This window comes from Macrosteles quadrilineatus, unplaced genomic scaffold (genome assembly GCF_028750875.1).
Source record: "Macrosteles quadrilineatus isolate MER2022 unplaced genomic scaffold, UCM_ALF_1.0 Scaffold_8__2_contigs__length_117827958, whole genome shotgun sequence".
Taxonomy (NCBI): domain Eukaryota; kingdom Metazoa; phylum Arthropoda; class Insecta; order Hemiptera; family Cicadellidae; genus Macrosteles; species Macrosteles quadrilineatus.
This window is the reverse complement of record NW_026542601.1, coordinates 92,856,982-92,881,294: the sequence shown is the minus strand read 5'-3', so window position 1 is coordinate 92,881,294 and position 24,313 is coordinate 92,856,982. Positions and strand designations below refer to the sequence as shown.

The following is a 24,313-nucleotide window of genomic DNA, read 5'->3' as shown; positions in this document are numbered from 1 at the left end:
ATTTAAATATATGATGCCCAGAAGCAAATCTGAACTTAAACGGCTTGGGTGGCTGAGTGGTTATAGTGCTCATCTAGTCAAGGTCACCAGTTCGACCCTGAGTGGAGGCAGTCGCAAAGGCCATGTCACACCGACATCCGCCGCTCCCGCCGCGGGAGTACCGCGCGCGGACGTTTTTCCTCGAGCCATGTCACACAAAAAGTTCGCGTCCGCGGCGGGAGTTTTGAGATTATTTCATTACAATACGTTTTACATAAGAAACACATCTTACCTGTTTTACCTGTTTGGTATGACATGTAAGTTTTCTGGTTTTTTAAGTGTTTAAGAAGCATTGAATGCATTTATTTTTTCGTTAGCGTACATTACAAAGTGATCTGTAATTATTTTTTAAATTTAATTAGAACCTTATGTTGGAAGTTCAACCATTGAGGATAAATTATCTACTTTCAGTGTTTTGAGCGTTATTTTTCGCTACACTACAAAGACTATTTACTTTTTATTTAAAAACAGACGACCATTTTAAAACTAATGTAATTTGTTTGCTAAAACCTTATATTTAAAAATCAAGTTTACGTTGATTGTATAGTTTTGGTTGTTGCAAGTTGAAACAGTTGATGAAACAATAAAAAAATGTTTGTTTACGTCGACAATATTAAAAAATTGATAGGAAACAATAAATTTTTACTGAAAACAATATTTTTGTATGGTAAACAAAAATTATTTTTTCTGGTGATTAACATACTACGAAGATAATACAAAACAACATACATCATCAAACAAAAGAAACATCTAAAAAGTTTTAAGTTACCTGGCTTCGTCACTTGACGAAGCCAGGTAACTTAAAACTTTTTAGCTTAAATTTAGTGATCCAGAGGCTACCTCACCATGAAAAAAAGAAACATGTTAAATTTACTTTCAAACTGTATTAATCTGTATTACTTTTAAACTTTATAGCTTGCCCATTCGAGATGACCCTTTGCGCATGCGCCAGACAAACTCCCGCTGCGGTAGTCTAAAAAAATTCGATTACCCGCAGGCGCGCGGTAGTGCGGTGTGACCTGGCACATTTGATAACATGGTGAGCGATTTTTCTAAATCCGCTCCCGCCGCGGGAGCGAGCTCGGTGTGACTTGGCCTTTAGAGGTTCAAAACCAGATCATTGGTCTGGACTCAATAAATAGATTATCTTAATCAGATAAAAAGCCAAAAGCGTGATCTCACAACATTCTACACTCGCCATGCATTTATATACAACATGATGTACGCACTTAAGAGTTTCGCTATAAAGAATTGATTAGTTGAATGACTAGCGTCATGAATGGAGATGCTATTTTGGTTTACCTTAGATATTTTTAACACATAATTTACATCATTACATTGTACAAAAGGATTCTACAGCCTCAATTATATTTGGAGGCTTGATGGAGAACTCATACTGTATAAATATATTACAATGGCAGATTAAAATTTCATGATTTACAGAAAACAGTTTTCATCTGATGAGGACGTGCACCTAGCTTTCATGACTCCCCCTCCCTTGCTATACCACTGAAGGCAGTTCTCAACCGGCAAGCAGCATTCAGAGCATAACGAAGACAAGAGGAAAGTAGTTTGGCTTGGGTCGTTCCTCCGGATAAATATCGCGGATAAATTCCCCTTTACTTAAGTTAACCGAGAGCGCGAAATCTAATAAACATAAACTCAGCCCGCCTCGCACTGAATCTTTCTTTATATTTCGCTATTTCCTTTCTTCAGAAATCTTTTTATCTCGGGGCTTTAAATTAGAGGTAACGCCCCGTTTGTTTCATAGGGGGATATTTTGGAGGGTAAATTAAGGTGTTTTGGAGGGGGGTGTATCGCACTGTCCGCGGCAGCGACCTGAGGATTTGTCTAAGAACCCTCCCAAGAACCCTAAGGTTCTTGATTACCGTCAGAAAATTTATAACCGAGACATAAATGGAGCTATTAAAAGTGACCTCTCCCCTCTGGCGCTGGCATTGCTGATTGAAAGTCCCTAACGAGAGGGTGGGGTAAGGGGGGGGGGGTGAAGTATGATGCTGTCTTGGTCAGAACCCCCCCCCCCTCCACCAGCCGCTGCAATAACATCATTAAGGACTTGGCTAATCTGTCGATTCGACTAATCGAGCTGTAGGTTGTTCACTGGATCGATAATCCATTTGTAACTGGTACAACGTCTTGGTACAGTAACTTCTAAAATCCATATATCTGTATTAGCATAGCATACAAATAATATTTTGTAGTTGTGTAAGGCTCCTTAAACGTTTCAAAATAAAAATGAATGATACTTATATTTTACTTAGCTTATCTATTTTTATATAGAATAACGTAATCTATTCAATTTCCCCTTTTCATGTAAATCAACGCTTACCGAAATATCGTGCTCAAAACATTGTGTTATAACTTTGTAAAACACAGATCATTTGTGACGTTGATGAGCTACACTGTATTTTATAAGTATGTGCTTACCACTCCATCAACTTCTAGAGTGTACTCATTGTTGTGGTTTGCCCCTGAGCTGGTAAAGATCAATATTCTAGAGTGTGTATAAAACTTACATTATTTACGCTACACTATTATGTTGGTGGCTCTGATTGTCTGTGCTACGGATCTCCAGCAGTAATGACAGTTGACGTATGAATGATCTCAATGAATATTTCAGTAAAGAGTTTGTCTTTTGTGATGATAGCATGGGTTTGCGTTCTGGTAACACCACTAAAATTTAGTACAGTTTCATTATTTTGTTCTCCCATTCCCCCCATATTTTGCTTGATGCGTTCCAAATTTCCTTGGCTGTCGTTTCACGTATAGGAACCCATGTGGACAAGCAAATTCGAGGTTAAGAGGGTGCAATAAAATAAGAAATACATCAGTAATTTTTATGTATCACACACAACCCTACCAATTCACCTAAACATCCCCCTTTGGTTCGATTCCCCACCATAATCTGCTCTAGATATTAATTTCCCGCGGTTCTGTCGCTCCGCTCGACCTCTGTCAAGGTCGTAGGTCTCCACTTGTCTCCAGAACGCTTCATGCAGTATTCATGTGATTATTGCCACCAACTGTCACTAGACCGCCCGATTGCCAATCTAGACCATGTTCTCTATTATGTAGTTACGGACACGCGATTAATAAAACTCCCCCCCCCTACAACCCCCCCCCCCACAACGACCCCCAGACCCAAATTGTCCGACAGCACGCGACGTCAACTTGTATTACGCCAATTTTCAATAATTCCTTTGCCCTGTCGGGCCTTTAATCTTTCCTTGTGGCTATTTCTGGACCTTTATTGAAGCCAGGGAGAAAACACGATCGGTTAAATTGTTGGAATTTAATCAGGTCTTTCGGACAAGGGTTGGATCAAATTCCGAACCGTGTAAAACTTGTTGCTGTGTTTTGTAGTTACTTACAGGTTATATAATTTAGATATATTTTCATATAAATATTATATTCATATATAATGAGTCATCATTTTCAAGACAATGTAAAGGATAGTATAACCTCTCCGAGTATTTAATGTTATATTAGTAATTAACTTTTGCAATACATTAACAGTAAATAACAAACCTGCTACAATAATATTGCATGTTAATTATTGAAAACTATTTTTTCTTTTATCTTTTTTTCATCCAGTGGCACTTAGTAAACTAGAACCCCAACGCTTTTAATTCAGAGAAGTCGGAACCCTCCATTTATTGGGAACATGCCAGGGACTGAACCTGTCACCCTCACACTGAAGACTAGCAGCACACAAATGCTTATCACTCAAATAGTGAATTTTTTTCGCCTCATAAAATATACATTGCAAATAGATGGACATTCATACATAAAAAAATCACAAGATCAAAATTAAAAACGCTGCTATGCTATAAAGCTATGTTTTTAATAAAAATAATTTGTAAAAGTAATAACATTTCAAATGTCAAGTTGAAAGTTTCAACACAATTTGACACAATACCCATTCTTAAATATCTATAAACCCGATTGTGTAACACTTTCAATTCATTTGCCAAACGCAGTTTAAATAAAACGTAAATTCCTAATCCGAAAGGGAAAAAGACACTAAATAAGAAGAGCTGGAGCGATTCTTTAAAGAAGGGAATCTGGACTAAATATGCATGAAAATGTCAAATCAGGGGATGGGTTGTACGCGAGGGGTAGCGATCCATTCCGCCATATCTGGCGCACATAAACATAAATTGCGCCGCGCAACCTGATATTCTGGCGCAATAAAACCCGGTAATCTCTTCGTATCGTCATCGCAGACCTGAGCGCGAACGCCTTAATGGCCGGCAGGAAATTGTGCCGACGATATATCTCGGGAAACAGATTTATGAAAGTGCTTTCTTCTCCAAACTCGGGAAAGCGAGGTATAATATAAAGGGAATGTATACACCCCTCCCTCCCTCGCCGCAATGTTCACCAAACGGCTCTTTTCATTGGTATTTCGCCGGATTTATCAACGTTGTTTCATAAGCAGCCCTCTTGTATTCTGAAGGTGTTCCACCCTCTACAATTGATGAGGACTCAGGTCGCCACTCGGCGTCGAATATATCACGGCAAAAACACAAGTCTTGTCGCCGGACGCTGGACAGTACATTGTACAACGGTGTGACATAAATAAGTGTTGTAAGGCAAGCTGACGTCGCCCTTATCATTCCTGTACAATGGAGTTCGATACATATCGGTAGTGATAGTAACTTCATTATCACAAAGTCGAGTGCCAAAAGAAACTATAGCTTTTGTCAACGTATTTTTTGTGACGCAAAGTGATGAATGATCCATTTGTAAAATAGCAGTGCAGCTATAAAGTATCAAATATGGGTTTACTATGTATTTTAACGAAGTTGGTATTTTTATTTTTTAGGTAACCTCCGTGCAAAACCTGGTCTTTCTCTTATCTTACGTCGGCCTTTTGTGAAACAGCATAATTAATTTAATAGCTCGATGACAATAATGGAATCTGGGCCGAAAATCTACCTTGCTTGGGATAGTACCAAAATGAGTCTAATCAATTAAAGCTACAACAGTGGCAAAATGTATTATCTTTCTTAAATTCATAAAATAAAAAACCAATTAATAGTTTAATTGGATGCAGCAATTAAATTAATTTACATAGAGTACAACGCAAGTGTTAATGTTAGAGAACAGCTTTAGTTTATAATCCACTAATTACCAATTATTGATTTTAGTGATTTGATATTGACGTGAATCAGGTTTGTACCCACACTAAGCCATATTTTCTCATTTATGGAAAAAATAATGCAGTTTCTCCACAAATACAGGGTTCCTCCATCGGATGAGGATAGCTTTCACAGTACTAGAGATCCCCCCCCCCCCTTTAAATGTATTCGATAAAGAACACTCTATATAAGTTAATGACACAGAGCAAGTGTCTTATACACAGTCCTTAAACTTGAGTTGTTATACTTTAATCCGTACCCAACACAGCTCAAAAACTCCCCTGCCCCTGAAACATCTCCTTTTCCATCGTCAAAAAGCTCCATTCGACACACTCCCCACAAGGAACCGGATAAAACAAAACTATTGTACAGCTCAATCACTTTTCGGACAAAACATTTCATCAACGGAGACTCGTGGAGAAAAACGAAGGGATTGTCCAGGATCAATAAGGGAAGGTCTATATAAAGGAGGTGTCCACAATACAATAAGGTTTGATGGCCACGATGTTGACTGTGTTGTAATTGCCATCGATATTGCGACGATTCCTGCTGGTCAGTGGTCGGTGTATTATTGGTTCCTGATCCTTGCTGTGCTGTAACACTATTATTGGTTCCTGATCCTTGCCGTAACACTATTATTTGTTACTGATTCCTTAGCATTGGTTCCTGATCTTCGTTGTGCTGTAACCCTATCATTGGTTCCTGAGCATTACTGTGTTGTAACATTATTATTGTTCCTGATCATTGGTGTGCTGCAACACTATTATTGGTTCCTGATCATTGTTGTTTCGTAACACTATTATTGGTTCCTGATCTATAGTGTGCTGTAACACTATTATTGGTTCCTGATCATTGTTGTTTCGTAACACTATTATTGGTTCCTGATCTATAGTGTGCTGTAACACTATTATTGGTTCCTGATCATTGTTGTTTCGTAACACTATTATTGGTTCCTGATCTATGATGTGCTGTAACACTATTATTGTTTCCTGATCATTGGTGTGCTGCAACACTATTATTCGTTCCTGATTATAGAAGTCCTGTAACATGATGCTGTTCAACATTATGTTACAGCCCCCGACATAATGTTAACATTATGTTATGGTCCCCGATCATCGTTGTGCTGTAACTCTATTATTTGTTCCTGATCATTGCTGTGCTGTGACACTAGTATTGGTTCCTGATTCTTGCTGTGCTGTAACATTATTATGGTTCCTGATCTTTGGTGTGCTGTAACTAACACTATTATTTGTTCCTGATCATTGCTGTGCTGTAACACTATTATTGGTTCCTGATCATTGCTGTGCTGTAACACTACTATTGGTTCCTGATTCTTGCTGTGCTGTAACATTATTATTGGTTCCTGATCTTTGGTGTGTTGTAGGTTGTACCTAACACTATTATTGGTACCTGATAATTGCTGTGCTGTAACACTATTATTGGTTCCTGATCCTTTCTTTGCTGTAATACTATAATCATTTTGTTAATGATCATTGCTGTTTGGTGACACACTCTTGCTTGATCCTGGTTCATGATGTGCTGTAACACTACTCCTGATTCTTGCTGTGCTTTACCACTCTTATTTGTTATTGATCCTTGTTATAATATAGTACTCTTGATGGTTGCTGATACCTTCTGGGCTGAAACACTACTCCTGGTCCATGTGGTTTTAACTAATGTAACGAATCCTTTTGGGGCGATTCAGTATTTTAAGATAGTGATCTTCCAGAGATTTGCGATGTAATCATGTAAAGTATAAGTGTGGTAAAAAGGAGATTATTAAGCAATTTTGTATTTAGTTTATAATGTAATCGTGGGTTTTTGTTTGGTAGATAAAATGTATATAACATTTTATACATTTCAAACATTCCTTTAAAAATGTTAACTATATTGTCTTGGGAAGCAAACACGGGTTAATTACTTTTTGTCGTGAAGTGGCTACTTTTTTTACGGCCAACAAGAAGACTTTAATCGTTAGGATTCTCGTGGTCAAGGAAAATCGGAGATATTGTTAGATCCTTTTAGTCTTGAAAATTGTAATCATCAAACAAGCATATGGTATGAAGTGTTTATGGTGAAGTGTTATGCGATTCATAAGAGTCATAGTTACGATACAATATATGTATTTTCTAAAATTAGTGAAGTATTTTAATTTTTCAAACTGCATCCTTCCACAGATGAGTTTGTGAATGAGAACGGAAATCTCTTATCACCATTAGTGAATTGTAAGAAGCTGTTTCATGTTATATGACGATTCGTAGCAGTGATTACATTTTAGCCTCTTTTTAGCTAATCCTTTCAAGAATGCAATCTAGTATTTTTCCTTAAGGGAAATATTTTTCGTTAGTAAAACATAAATACAATCACACCAGTCCAAAATACCTACCAATCCCTCGTAACCGGGGACATATCCGCGGCCTTTAATAATAAAATACTCGGGCAGCGAAACGCAATTTGTAAAACGTGACAAGTAAAACAAACGACACGGAAGTTTTGAGGGGGAGGGAGGGCGGTCAATATCTACGTAACGCATGACGTATTCATGTAGACATAAACAAGAGGAATCGCTCGACGTCGGTGAATACACTGCAAATCAGGCCGGACTGAAATATTCACCGAGCTGGTCTGTATTTGTCCAGGTTTGAGCCCCCCCCCCCCCCCTCTGCTAGGACCCAGGGGGCTCCACTTCCTTAATGCACTTTGTCGATACTTGTATTGGTTTATTCAATCGTCTCGCTGTCGGGTATATGTCATCCGGGATCATTCTTTACAAGCTCCTTCTTATTGTAACGCCGGTCACTTTGTGCTTTTCTTCCGAGTTTGTAAAGAATCATGGACGTGCGCGATTTTCAGATTTTGTTGATTCTGTCAAAATGTTTTGTGAGATGTCGGGTGTTTCTTGGTGAACTTTGCACCAACAAAAGTACCTGACTACACAAAAATCCCTACAGTTTTCCTATTTTTATTTTATAGAATGATTAATTTGTAATTAATTATAATGTATGGTTATTGATATATACTACAGTTTAATTAATTGTTGTTTTCAAACGTCGTTATTTATTATGTGTTTGTATTGTTGTTTCAATATAAGGTTTTGGTTGTTAGGAAATACGCTTGATTTCCTTTATTCATATTGAGTAGTGGATTTAGCTACATATTTATTTTGGTCTATACTGATTATGAAACTACCTTTAACACTTATCCAATAAAGCTGGTATTACTTTGGTGTGCATTTGTTTTTACTTCGTGTATTTTTTTGCCAGAATCACTTTTACGTATTTTATCATACAAAAATCCAAATCAACGTTAACCTGTTGATAAAGTTGTCTTAACAAGTCCTATTACACATTTCAACTGGGTTCAATCACAGTGTTTTAGGTAACTCCAGCTCTCTTCGGGCATAATAGCGAGCTCTATAATAATTCGGCAACCAAGTCAGGTGAATGTGAAAATCAAATATTTATTTTTCATTTATTTATTATTACTAAAATTTTAACTCTTAACTCTTTAACTTTAAAATTTTAACTCTTTAACAAAACCAATCATTGAAGACAAAGATCACTTATTGTACACCCTTATTACGTATGACTTGTGGGATAGGAATAATGCTTTGCGGTACAGCACTAACCAAAGGCGAGTAACATAAATATGTGACCCTTACGAATCAGCTACCTATTTAGCTTTATTTTAAATTACTTAGAGAGATTACTTAGAGAGATTACTTAGACAGCAACGCACACCTAGGTGCAATTTTAAGTTTCATATGAATGCAGATGGGTATTGAATGGAGCGATTATGATCTGTGTAGCTTTGATTGACTAATGTCAGATGTTTCTTAAGTCGCAGTCAATTATTAAAGGCCCAATCATAAAAGACCAATTAAATAGCTACTTTATTGACTTTTGTCTTTATTGAACCAGCGACCTTTTGCCTGTCAGGTGAGTACTATAGCTACTTAGCTAACCATGTATCTTTATAAACAACGTAGGTAATTTTCCCTCAATTTGTGTGATCGTCGGGGGAGTAGAGACTATATCCAATTAACCTTTAAATTTTCCATGTAATATTCCATTTACCATAATGTATTCCATATTCCTAAACTTACATTTTCATCTAATTATAAGTTTTTCTAGTAAAAAGTCCATGTATACACGTGAACTCAATCATTGTCTGTCTCTCATCTTATAAACCGTAACCATTGCTTACGACAGCACATATCGTCCGTGTGCGTGCGTGCGACGACCGCGGATATCTCCGATGTGCGTGCGTGTGACGACCGCGGATATCTCCGGTGTGCGTGCGTGTGACGACCGCGGATATCTCCGGTGTGCGTGCGTGCGACTACCGCGGATATCTCCGATGTGCGTGCGTGTGACGGCCGCAGATATCTCCGGTGTGCGTGCGTGTGACGACCGCGGATATCTCCGGTGTGCGTGCGTGCGACTACCGCGGATATCTCCGATGTGCGTGCGTGTGACGGCCGCAGATATCTCCGGTGTGCGTGCGTGTGACGACCGCACATATCTCCGGTGTGCGTGAGTGTGTCGGCTCGCGCGTGCGTCACTTATTATCACCAGACGGTCAGATAGGTCCATCTCTTATTCTGTATATTGATCTGCAGGGGTGGGCGGGGAAGGGGCAAGACAACTGACCGCTCGGGGCAAACAAAGGCTTACTCTCCACTTATTTGTTATTTCATGTTATTTGAAGAAATCCTGCAGCGGGTATTGAGGGACGGACTTTGCGAATTACAAGTCACTCTCGTGTCCTCCGGGGCTCCCCCCCCTTACACCCCCTCATGTCTCCCGGGGTGGCGAGACACCGACAACTTACGTTTTATACTCTTTCCAACAATCGAAACTCTCAAAAACTGTTTCCCTCCATTTCTTCCCGGCAAACAAAACGCACCTCTCGAGCCTGCGGCGATCTTCGGACACTTCCCCTTCACCCCTACTTCGCTTCCCCTCGCACTGAGTCCTGAAATTATACGTTTCATTTTGGAACTTATATCGTCGGAGTTTGTGGTTTGTTGAAAGTTATGAATTTACTTTGTAAGGGAATAAACATTATTTACTGACATAGACCAATCGATACAAGTATGTTTTATCTATGTCACTATGTTGTCAAGATTAAAATAGGAAATTGCGTATTTTTGAATTGGAATTATTATAATTTAAAATTTCCAACACTTCCACTGTAGCCTATTAATAGTTACGTGTGGCCATTAATTAGACAGAATATCGCTACTAACTGTATGATGATAAATTGTTGTTAGAGCAGAGAGGTAAAAAGTAAGAACTTTCTTGGTTTTACGAGCTTTAACTTGTGTTTTGAAAAAAATATTGATTATTCAAGCATTTATAGACAATTCTCTAAATACGTTGATTGTTTGTTAATAGACTACATTAGTTGTAGCTATTTAATGTTATTTGGTTTCGTTGCTAAGTCATCATTGGTGCTTCAGCCCTAAAATGATATTGATGTTATTGTTATTTAAATTTATTAATGTTGATTTTGATGTTAATTGATTTAGTTATTTATGCCCATACTTACTTAGCATCTGGGTCAAACAGTAGTATATTTAATTGTGAATATATTTCTTAATCGATTCACTGACAAAGTGCGTTGATTTAAATTAATCACTGTTCTGATTTCTGTCGAATATTTTATTTTAAACTATTTACCACCGGTTCACAAAATTTAGTCAGTTTGAGGGAATGTTCCCCCACTACTGTTTTTCTCAAAATATATATGGCATAGCTAATTGATGTTTTGTTAAACCTCAGCTGTAATTAATAGGCAAGCATAGTTCTTTAAAACCTTTTTTCTCAGCTGGTGTGCATCGTAGTGAAAACCTACTCATACTGTTAGAAAGATATTTTTCTGTAGGTGTGTAAAATCCCTTTATAAATTAAAATAGGCTCAAAATGATCACAAAAATGAACTTAAAATTTGAAAAAATTAACATGGGCCTTATGGGTTGCCATGCTGGTGACGAATTAAAACTAAATATAATAACAGAAAATCAAAACAAATGGAAGAAATTCTAGAGAAAACATGGAATTTAAAAATTCTAATCACATGTTTTATTTACAGCGTGGGGTGAAAATAGAGAAGTCTTTACACTGGATGACCTCTAGTATTATTCAAATGGGAGGTTTAAAAGGGATAGATTTCTTCCCCTAAAGCCGCCTATATTCTATGAAGCCCAACATATGTTACATCACATGTACTATCATCATTATCAGCAAGTAATGGACATAATAGAGTTTTATGCATTCTATAATAGACTAACCAACACAAGTGGGTATGCGGATTGTTCTATGATTATCTATGATTATATTCTTTGAATGGTCCATTCTACTGTGGCTTATGATAATCCGTATGGAAATTGAATAGCAACTCTACTATGTACTAATTTATTTGGTCATTCCGGGGAGCGAGCTGGTCTAGTAGTTAGAGCGCTTAGAGACTTCGGTCCAAGAGGTCCTGGGTTCAAATCCTGTTAAATCACCAATGGATTTTATCTAAGTGATAATGTCGCAAACCCTAGATGTGTGCCCTGAAGTAATGTGAAGAACAATCCCAGGCGCCTAGCGTTCTAGGACAAAAAAAATACTCTAAATTTAAATTCGCAACCTTATAAACTTATAGTTACCTAATCCTGTATTCAACTTGTTCACCGTCCTCACGAATAAGTCAATCTAAATCTCCATCGTCCACAGAGTGGTAATTATAACGTAATTTCCGTATTGATCGAACCCCAAGATCGCCAGTGTGAGGCGAGTCCCAAGGGAAAGGCGTGATTCAGAACCTCTGTTTGCGCTGACCACTCAGGCCGGACCTTTGATACAAAATTGGAGAAAGAGAATCGCCAATGGACTCGGCACGTGAGAAGAAGAAAAATCTCTAAGTATTTTCCTGACGCGAATGCAAGTGGAGGGTTCCAGATTCTTTCGGAAACCCCGTGGGAAATGTTCACCCCGGGGGCTACAGTCGTTTATACACTGTATGGTTCGGTCATACATGGTAAATCTTTCCCTTTGTGATATGAATCTAAGCTGATCGTCACAATACAATAATGATATGTTCTTTGATTCTATGAAAGTGAAGCATAAGAACCGATGTTTTAAGAATTGAGTTTTGTATAATAGAGTTTACGTCTCATCTCCAAAACCCAACTGTAGCCATTTTTTTTTATTTTTTTTTATTACAACGCCAGTGACATTTTATTTGTGAAATTTAAACGCTTTTGATGTCCTTGTGATATGTCGGGATCCGACCCTCACTCGCCGAAGTTCGGGACATTAACTATTAATTTAGAAACACGCCCTGACTCACATTCAAATAGAAGATAGTTGATAGTTGAACTGTTACTGAGTGTCTTCTATCTAAATCCTTTAATGTGTTGATATATACAGGGTTAGTAAAAAGTGTGGAGACCCCCTGTTATTTTTTTAACGGCCCATTCTAGAAAAACTAAACTCGGCACACCATTATGGCATGTTATTAAGTACTTTTTGGGCACAACCGCCACTTGGTGTTCATCCCCAAAATGGGAAATTTTGGGGTAAACTAAAAAATGTCAAATACAAAGACCCATCGAGTGACCCCTCATTTTGAAGGTCCTGGTAAAAGAAAACCAACATCGCAAACTAGAGGTCTCTATCTCAGCTCAGTACAAAATGGCAGCCAATTGAAATTCTCATAAGTTCCCAAACCCAAAATGGGGGATTTTGGGGGAAACTCAAAAATTTTTAATGATAAGCCCCATCGAGTGACCCCTCATTTTGAAGGCCATAATAAAAGAAAACTAACAACGCAAACTATAGGTCTATATCTTAACACAGTAAAATATGGCAGCCAATTGAATATAAAATTGCAAGTTATTTCCAATTTCTAAAGATTTCAATCAGCTTCAATTTTTTACTGGATTGAGATAGAAACCTCTAGTTTGCGTTGTAAGTTTTCTTTTACCAGGACCTTCAAAATGAGGGATCACTTGATGGGGCTTATCATTTAAAACTTTTGAGTTTCCCCCAAAATCCCCCATTTTGGGTTTGGTAAGCAAGTGGCTATTATGCTTAAAAAGTACTTCATAACATGCCAAAAAGGTGTGTAGAGTTCAGTTTTCCTAGTGTGAGCCGCTACAAAATTTACAGGGGGTCTCCAGACTTGGAAAGCTGCAAGTTAAATTCAATTTCTGAGAATTTCAATTGGCTGCCATTTTTTACTGGATTGAGATAAATACCTCTAGTTTGCGTTTTTGGTTTTCTTTTACCAGGACCTTCAAAATGAGGGGTCACTCGGTAGGTCTTTGTATTTGAAATTTTTGAGTTTCCCCCAAAATCCCCCATTTTGGGGATGTACACCAAGTGACGGTTATGCCCAAAAAGTACTTCATAACATGCCATAAAGGTGTGCCAAGTTTAGTTTTTCTAGTATGGGCCGTTAAAAAAATAACAGGGGGTCTCCACACTTTTTACTAATCCTGTATATCTAATGTGCAGCTGATGATTTATAAAAGGTTGTATAGCTTACAGTAAGCTGCTCTTTCAGATTAGGTTGGTTAAAAAGTGTATGCGAAAGAAATCAGTAAATGACAAATATCACTCTGTCGGTGGCTCACGTCCATTTTCACACTACATCTGCTACAACTTTGGGATGTCTACTCTCGTACTTAATCGGATGAAGAATTTTCAAACATAAGCAAATGATGACTACAGTCATAAGATAAATTAGTAAATTAGTAGTGTATTGGAAATGCAGACTGAAGGCTTCGAACCAGCGACTTCTGGTTTGTAAGCTTAAGTTACCACTGAGCTAGATAGTTCGAAAATTTGATGAGTATTGAGATATTGTACGAAATGGTAATACTTTTTTACAACTGGTATGTTTCATAATGTCGTCTTTATAAGATCTGAATGTTCCGAAAGTCAGGTGATATTCGCGGGGTTTGAACTATAACCATTAAGATTGCTTATAAGGAGATCATTGGCTCTAAAGATTGGAAGTATTTTCTCAAGCAAATGGTTTTCTATTGACAGGAATATATTTACTGAAAAAAAACATCGTTGTAAATATATGAAAGGATGCGTGTGTGTTTTTTAATAAACGAATTGATTTATAACATAGACGTTTTTCGTTTTTATCATAGTATTGGGACCATCCACATTTGTTGTATGGTCAACAATGATGTTTAAACTTCGTTTGTTGTCATTGAGAAGAAATGGTAAAGTTAAAAGATTAGGTTTAAATTAAACACAATTAATTAAGTATTTTTGTTGTTTTCTAAATTTTACAGCTCACTCAAATTTAAGACAGTTTTTAGGCTAGACGGGATAAATAATATTACTTGTACGCTAAGAATGTCGATTTAAACTTGCACATTACTCATTATTGTAGGAAGAATATATAATTTTTATTTTAAAACTGGAACTCATATCGGTCTCAATTTCGGAGATAAATAGGTTTAAGTTTGTTTGATATTTTTAAAGCTAAAACTAAACCGTGGTTTCACAGAGAGAGTAAATGATTTACTTCCCTCAGTGTCCGCTGGAGGCAGCACTGCTCGGCGGATCAATCTCCCGCCATAATGAACCACCTGATTGGCAAACTTTGTCGCTTAATTGGCGGGAATGTGATTTCACAAGGCGCCATTTTGAATAAGAAGAACAATATCGCATTAAATGGAAATAGTTGGGAAGCTCATTCAACATACAGTTCCGCAAGTTAGTTAAGTATATTATTTAAAATGAAGGTTTCATACTAAACATAATAATGATTACCTACTATATTGTTATGAGCAAGTTTAACTTAAGGAATAGCAATAGTGAGTTTCAAGTGTTTTGTCAAATCTGTATTTTTTTCATTCGTTAAGGCCTCTGTCAGATTGGCTTACATACAATGTTTCAAAACATAAACAATCCACTAGCCTATCAAACGATGGCTAAAATTGTATATTTTATTGATATGTAGTATTAACACAACAGCGTTTGGCATTATTTGTTTAGCTCAGTAATAATTCAACGATTTTTGTATTAAATAAGACTGCGTGTATACTCAACTAGTCATGCATTTCCTTCTATGAACTTTACTAAATATATTGCATAGCTTATACAAATTTACACTTGAACATGAAATAAAAATTATAACATACTGTATATCTCTAAATGCAAATTATTTTCAAATTCCGATCGACAATAAAATAAATAATAACGTAAAAGGGTTGAAACGAGAATATCCTAAGAAACTTAAATCGTAAAATACCCATACATAAAAAGGTTTATTTTCAAAAAAATCTAAATTAATCTCACCACACTTCACCATACACCCATTATCAAAGCCAAAGCGGCCCTCAAACAAAGGACAAACGAAATGGATTATGGGGGAACAATCCAGCAATCCTGGGCTTGTCACTTTAATTGGCAAAGTTGAGCTGGGCTGATTGACTCGGGGGATGAAATGTTTTTATTCTGGAGGGTTTGTTTCTTTATTTTTCCGTCTTGGGCAGGTAGACCTTTCGTTCAATCTAGAGATGCTTTGTTGACCCCCCCCCCCCCCTTACCACGATTACTTCGACAAATCAACCCCTCAAATTGGCGACCTTTGAAGTCCGGTTCTTGATTTCTTTAACGTTTCTTTAAAACTTAAGCATCCATTCTGGAAACCAATCGTTCTGTGGTCCGAGTAAATTTGATCAACTTCTCTTCAGTCTGTCACGGATTGGATTCTTTGGTCCAGTAAAGCCTCGCTCGGAGCGATACAAAAGACTTTCGGACAGTTTAACGTTCCGAGAAAAATCGGGTTTATCACATGTTGACTTTATATAGTTGACTAAATATTACGATATGGAAAATAAACTAACCAAGTAAGGAAAAAAGATGAAAATATATTGTATTTTTTGGGGGTCACTGCTCCGAGGCAAATAGAATATTTCTGTTGCAAAAAAGGATAATAAGAACTATAAACAAAGAACACTTCATAGCCCACTGCAGGCCTATCTTTCAGCAACTGAACATTCTAACATTTGCTTCAGCCTTGGTTTTGGAATCAGCAGTCCTACTAAGAAGAAAAACAGAATGTTTTATAAGTAACCAACAAATGCATGGATACAACACCAGACAGAAAAAAGATAGCACAACAAAGATTTATAATAAAGTACCAGAAGACATAAAAGGTATTCAAGACTTAAACAGATTCAAGCAACAATTAAAGAAGCATCTGATGGGAAAGAAATATTACAACTTGAAAGAGCATCTGGAAGAATAAGGAGATGTAAACAAAACTATGACAACGGTGGTGCGACTGCACTTCCAACGGGCTTACTTCAAGTATCAAGTAAGTAAGTATAAACCTTTTGTCATCTGTTAAAATTCTTGTTCAGGAAAGCTTTTCAGTAACATTAGACTATAGCAGGTTAAATTTAGCTGTTTCCAACTCACTAGTTAGAGCGCCATATATGTATTAAACTTTAAACTTAAATGAAACATAATTTCTTACTTGCAGTAAACTAATATTTCACAACCCTGCTTTTGACTTTGGACTACAATGAGTATATTTGATTTTTTTTTAGTTTAAAAAGGTTGTGTAATAAAAGAGTGAGTGGAAGTGAATGTTAAATTATGTCGTATTTCGGCTTCCTTTGAAACTAAATTAGCTCATTGACAAAAAAGTATTTTCAACGTAAAAAGTATACCTAAATTCAACAACACATTTTCAGTTTAAATGAACTTGATAAAAATCCAGTTTAGCAGCTCAAAGCGTTCGGATCAATTTCAGGTTGATACGCCTTGGGGATAAACATAACTCACTTTACCGTATAGAGGACTCTTTGATAATGCAGATTTCCCATCTCTGACGGTGACGTCACCCCTGGGGACCGATGACGTAGAGACAGAGATAAACAGCTGGGGACCGATGACGTCACAGAGACAGAGATAAACAGCTTTTGCGATGATTCCGACCAAGAGACTTCCGGTTTTGACAAGCGAATAATTCGATTCCGAGTATACCTGACGGGACTTGCTGGAGGGTTCAGCCTCCTGAAAAACGCTGAAAGTGAAGTGTAGATTCAATTTTAGTTTCTGGCTTTCAATTATATATATGAGAAGGAAATGTTATTTACTTCTTAATTTGAAAAACCTGTCGTTGATTTTGTGTCTTAAGCTCGTATTTATATATTTGAACTGTTTTCTTCTTTTTATAGAGTTCAAAAATTTATTCAGTACTAAAATGTTCAGGCTAAAATAACTATGTGAAGGGTTAAAATATACCATTTAACCAACAGAAGTAAAATAAGTTCAAGTAATTCGAAACATGTTATATTTCTTTTAACACCAATTTTAAAGTCAGGGATTGTTTTCGAAGTAAATGAGTGGTTTAACATACTAGAAAACCATCTACATCTTTTAATTAAAATCGTGTTAAAAAACTTAAGTAATATTTTCCACCCTCCTACGGAAGGGTTTAAATGAATGTGTTATTGTTTAGACGAAAAGTCATTTGCGTATTGGGTCTTGTCAAAATCAATCACCATTTACCACCTTGTGTGGACAGTAACATTTTCAATATGTTTATTAAGTCTTATAAGACTACTTATGTCTGTTTATACTCCGAATAAAAATATGAAAATTAAATAAATGTGACATTTACATTTTATGGTAGCTTGGAGGAAATTAAACAAAAAAAATGACATATCAAGGACCATTAACCATATATTAAATAATATTATCTCTTATTTGGTAGTAGAAATGGAGTTTGTCCATTGATCATCTGCATCGAGTACGCCTTCAGAATAGTGTACGCAAAATGAGTGCTTCGTTCGTTTTGCATACCCTGACGCCTTTATTTGGTCTCATTCTTTAAACATTCATGATTCTCGCTCTTTTCCTTTTTTTGGCTAAAGTAAAGGCAAAATGTGTTCAGTCTTCTCTTTTGTGTTGCACGTAAATTACCTTTTATTAACGTCTGTTTGAATGTATTTATTTACTGATTAGATATTGCACGGTTCAATCCATACACCATCTTATGACATGTAGTTTAATGTTTTCAGGTCAACATGGGACAAACCTATTTATACCACATAACACCCCCATGAAAACCAGTTTCCATGGCTCGATCATGCCGGTTCAAAAACTCGTTCGAATAAGTAGGTTTACAAGTTTTGTACCAATCCAAAAATATCTGGTTTATTCTTTACCATGAGACCTATGGCAATTACTCATTCCCATAGTGGAAAATTCGCTAAACATGTAGTAATTAGTGAATTGTGCAAACCCTATTTTATGTGCATATGTAAATTTATTTCTTATTCAAGCCAAATTATATTGTGTGCATTTATGTAGGGCCTCTCTCTAAAAATACTTGTAAGGTTTTTGTGCAATGTGTATTAATCTTTACTAAAATTATATCATTTTCTTTATTTTAATGAACTATCAATATATTAAACGACACTAAGTGTATTTTCCACAGCATTTGCTTTTGTGCTCTAAGTAAATTTAGCACTTAAAACCTTTTTCAGATGTCTGTGTTTCTTTGTTTTTTGGTAACAAAAAATAAATTTTAATTTAATAAAAATACACAATACTTTACAGTAGTGTACAACTTAATTAAATTTCACCCGAAGAAATTACAGGTGAAAGTGTTTGGGGAAAATGAAACTTTATAATGCAATATGGAGCTTACCCGACCGGGATCGGGAATACGAAAGAACAGCGGGATATTTTCATTAAGTTGTCACTGGGATTATCGCAAGACGGGCGCGAGGCACCTCGGAATGGAAAATGTTGATTTATTTCAAATTAGCCGCGCCTGATATTCCCGCGCCGGGGAGGGGTTGTATATTACCTCATAGGTGCGACGGTGGATCTTCTCAGCCAATGGGGTAGCTTCGTTTTATTAGATCCATAAATTCATCATATCAGAGGGGAGGAGGGTCAAGATGCGATGCCATTGGCGCAGTGCGGCGTCTTGCTCCCACCCTTCTGGATATTAATATCGAATTTTTTGGCGGGAGTTGCGTGAGGGTGTGCGCGCTCGGCGGTCACTCATCCGGCGGAACTGTCATTGCGGAGGACTTTGGTCAATACATCCGCACACGCACGCACACACACACACAGCGGCATCTTCCCCTCAATCAATACGGCACCCCTGGAATTGTTTTCGCATCGGCAATAGAGATTGCATACTTGTGAATATTTCATAAGGGTGACACCCTCCGTGTCGCTCGCCCTACAATAATACATCGGATACATGATCCCTTCACATAAATATCTGGATATTAAAGCTGACTGCGCTCGCTTGCCGCGTAAATGGTTGGGTAAGAAAGACAGCGCGTCAGATAGGGGTTTGTAGATGAATTTATACTTTTGTAAAACCTTACAGTTTGAAATATAAATCCCGTATTAATTTTTATCTAGTTTCATTACTGAACTCATTGAGCGTCCAATAAACAAATAGCTCCGAGTCTAAGTTTAATATGGCCATCGTTTAAATATATGACCATTGGGATTTCCTTCCTCTAGGAGTTCATCTAGGTCCTATACCCCGGAATTGTTTTCCACATTACTTCAGGCTACGTCTAGATTCACTTGGATAAAATACATTGGTGATTTGAATGATTTGAACCCGAGACCTCGGTGAATGAAGACCGTCCTTTGGGAAACAATTATGAGATATGTTTCTGGCCAGTTTATGAAGAGGATTGTCTTGTTATTTATTAAACTGATACAACTCAAATAATTCCCAAAACCAAAAGCGAAGCACAAATTGTGAGCTCTACTCCAGAACAAGAGAGGAACATTCGAATTCAAAATGCTCAAATGTCAGCAACATGAAACTGAGAACAAACTCGAAGTCTTCTATCACTATTCAAAATCAATGTCATAGTTTTTTACTCAATCTTTTGTGTTTTTTTTTTCATCGATATACACAACACAGCCTGAAGTTCAAGTTTCAAACATTTGAATAGAAATGAGCCACCCTGATATTTAAATTAGATTAGGATGTACCAGATGTGGTTATAATTAGTATATCAATCTGAAGGTTGTTGATTCGATCCTGCAAAGCCAGTAGACCTTTTTCTTATTTAGCTGTCCTTGAAGATCCGCCTTTTGATAAAAGGTCATGTCTTTAGAAACATCTGATATTTATCAGTTACAACGCTTCAAGTCACATTACACGTCTAAAACGTTTCTTCTATCCCAGCTTATAATAATGATGGTGATATTGATGTGGTAGAGTCTTAACACTCTTGTTCATCTAAATATGTTTCTATGTGATAAATATACGGTATTTTACCTGATGATCCCGGTCCATAACAATGATTGTCTTGTGTCTTTCAAATACGCTTAGAATTTACTTATGCAACAAGCAAATCACAATCCATTTCAACTTCCAAACCACCCCAGCAAAACATACAAACCTCACTACAGCATAAACTTTCTGCAACTTTTATTGGTTTCCATTCTGAACTGAAATAAATCAGAACACAAAGAAGCAATGGAAGGGGCTTGGATCGATGTTGATAAAATATATAAATTCAATAATGTGGCGTTTAGATGTATAGCGGTAGGGGTGGTAAAAGAGAGAGAGATAGAGCGAGAGGGAGGGGGGGTTATGTACACTGATGTGGTGCATATCAACCCGTGGAGATATTGCCAATAATTTCCACCCCCCGTTCCCCCCCCATTTCCATTCCCAGTACCGCCCTAACATTTGGCTTTCATAATGGCAAACGATGGAACGCCGATACATGCTCCCATTTGGAAACCTGATCCCACACAGATAAATCGTCCGGATCGCTCCGGGAATCACCCACTTGTGATTTCGCTTCGGGGATATTTCGAGCCGCTATGTTGGCAGTGACAGCAATGGCAGGCTGAAATTCCACATGGAGCTTTATGGTTCCAGTATTGACGGTTGGATAGAATTTGACGTTGGGGTTCGGGTGAGATTTTGCAGTGGTAGTTTGGATTCGGGTTAGGGGGTATAACTTGTATTTGGGTTGGTTTAGTTCGGATATAGATCGAATAGAACTAGTATCGTAATCCATATAACAGGAGTCTATTTTATCGCATATGTTGTATAAAAGTATTGTATTAGTTTAAATGTATCAAGGCTTGTTCTATGCAAAAATAAAATACGTTGAATGTGCAGTATACATAGTTGAGTAGCTGAGTGTTCTCCTAAGAAGAGCGCCGATTAAACTTTGAGAAAAGTAAGAAGAACTTTGATCCTTTATATGTACCCAGCGCTCATTAAAAAGAAGTTGTCGGTCTCTTGAAGCCCATGACCTACGACTTGTACTTCGAACGAATCAAGCAAAGCAAAGTCAGAGTCAGTAACAACAATGAACATTGCTGTTAAATATTTTGTGATGTCGCTGGAAAGCAAACCCATGACTTTTTTGCCCATATATTTAAGTTTGTGTAGGTATGCTTGCCTATTTTTCCATTTACACTATTAAGTTGCATTAACGTTAGACTATTATTTCACAGAAATTGTTATAAACGCTACAGATGATAAATCATTTCAAGGGGTTTCTATTACATTAAACCTGGGTTTATGTGGTTAGGTGTGGGTGAGTATGACGTAGGATATAGTTAGTTGTAAAAAGTAGTTAGTTACCTACGTAAAAATTATAACACGTCGAACTTCAATTTTTTTTTATTAGTTTAGTTTCGAAATAAATTAAGTCCTTCTAAAACACCAAATAAATTAATTAACTTTACGATATTTATATTTGTTAGTCAATGCCAAAATACTACAAAAAGCTTCTATAGAATCGCATCATGAGTGAATTATGCTTAAACGTCCAGTTTTATTTTTCGTCAATGCAGCTCTTTTTAACTGATGACCCTGAATAGTGTGATGGTTATGCATTTGAGATATGTACGTAACACACGCGTTTTTATAAGCCTACAAAATAAAAATTCTGATTGTACTTTAACATAAAGCTTATTAGGCCTAGGATTCCATGAAATGAAACCAATGCAATGTAATATATTGTTAAAATTTTCAAAACAATATATCTGGAAACATAATAGTTTAATGATTAAACAATATGCCTACCACAATGAGTGAATGTAAATAGATATAAATTATAACCATCATATAGTAACTGCATTGACTATCATTCAAATTGACTTATTAAGCTGACCTTGTAATCGTTAATACATATTAACTACATATTCTGGCGTTTCATGTAAATACTCTAGCGTTGTATGTTAAAACGTTTAATATCATTTCTAAAGTTAATTAATTCTTAGTTTATTGGAATTTAAACTATGCACGCGTTTTAATTAATAGGGAAAGGTTGAGCTTGATATCGAACAAAATACAGAGAATCTTTATTGTAATTGTGTATTTTTAACTGTATCTCCCTAGTTTTATATTTTTCGTGTAAGATTCCAGACAATGTTATTGTAATAATTATATATAAAGTATTTTATTCAACTTTCTATTGATTTCCCTAAGAATAAGAAGAGTCGTTCTAAAACTATGATTTGAGGTTATGGTATTATGTAATGTACAAAAAACTTTGAATTTATGTATTGTCCACTCCACAAATATAACATAACTTATACTGGTAACGTGTATATTATTCACATTCAATGCTAAATTAGTGTATTATATGAGTAAACTCCATTCCCTTGTCCCTACATTTAACATTCTTGCAAAGAGGTTAGTTTTGAAAATTCCTTCATCTACCAACAAACTACATCTACCTAGAAATATCACCTTAACAAAATCCAAAACGTCAAAATCTCCGTGAAATTCACCACTTTACCAACCAGCGTGGATAAAATAGCGAAACGGGAATAGTTAAGAATTAAAAATGCTGAATGCAAAACTACGCCCTGAGCACTAGCGCTACTGGTGTGAAAATCGTCAACTGCCACCGAGCGAGAACGAATGTTAATTTGAAAGGGTGAATTTTATCTAGGTCAGTAGGTTTTTAATGTAGCTCTTAATGTTTGTGTACTATCAAATACTAAATAATTTAAGGAACTATTCTATACATTTTGTGTTGTGTTGTGGGGTGGGCCTATATAAAATAATGTTTGACTTGACTGATTACTAAATAATTATTTCGTGTCTCCGATCATATCAGAGTACAGTACTTGTAAGTTGTAACAGCCGAACACATTGTTTACCAGATGATCTATCCGACCTACATCTTCAACCCCTAACCCAGGGGTGGGAAGACTTGCGTAAGCCCCACCAACCGGGGAACGGTTATAATTTTCATATCATAACAGGCTTTTGATTGGTGCGCGATGAAAATATGAATCGGGGAGGGGAGGGGACCAATAGCGAGAGGGAGATACATAACGGGCCTTGCGTTATTGGTCGGTGTTTTTTACCCGGGGTGGCCACCAATCAATAACACTAGTTCCCGTCATGGCCGCAGGTGCGCTACTGTTCCGGTTATAGAAATATGTATCGCACTTACCTCTGTTATGCCCCTGCTAGGTCCGCTCGCAGGCTGCTTAGCATATCGGTCGATATCCTTACCCCTCTCTCCGCAACCCTGCCTCCTCTCCGCTCACCCCTTCCATTCACTCTTTGTTTCTCTGCGAGTTGCGCTTTGGATTTTTCTTATGGGTGGTTAGTTATGCGAGTTTTCCGGTTGTGAAATAGAAACTGGAAAAGGAATTTTTGATGGGGTAAAAGTTTTTCTATCATAAACAATCAGTTATGAAATTTCTGGTGTAAGGTTGTGAGTTAGGTGATGGATTTTTTGTTTAAAACTTCTAGCTTATTAACTAATCCATGTAGTGATGATAGTGACGGGACCAAGGTTTGGACAGTTAGCTAAAAAAATTTAATTTTAGGGGAAAAATCACATAATCCTATAATTGAATGATTTAGCAACAACATGTATGCACAATATTTTCTAAGATATTTAATTGATTACCGGGATTTGTCTATGCACTGTACTTAACAAGAGTTGTAGTGTAAACCAGAGTATACTTTGATAATAGTTTGCTCTACGAGTTTGCTCATAATACTGCATAACAATTTCACGTAATAGCAGATTGCAAGAATTTTACACTTGTTTGGAATAAAAGAGCTAAAAGAAGTTTCGTTAACTAAGAAATCTC

General features: G+C 36.8%; 1 long non-coding RNA gene across 1 annotated transcript in view; it reads right to left on the bottom strand.

The window, feature by feature from the left end:
* LOC129001091 (uncharacterized) overlaps nt 1-23,716 on the bottom strand; it is a 198,320-nt gene extending 174,604 nt beyond the window's left edge. The window contains exon 1 of the long non-coding RNA XR_008491386.1: nt 23,662-23,716. This is a non-coding gene — a long non-coding RNA (uncharacterized LOC129001091). The remainder of the gene's footprint in view (nt 1-23,661) is intronic.
* Nucleotides 23,717-24,313: the final 597 nt, after the last annotated feature.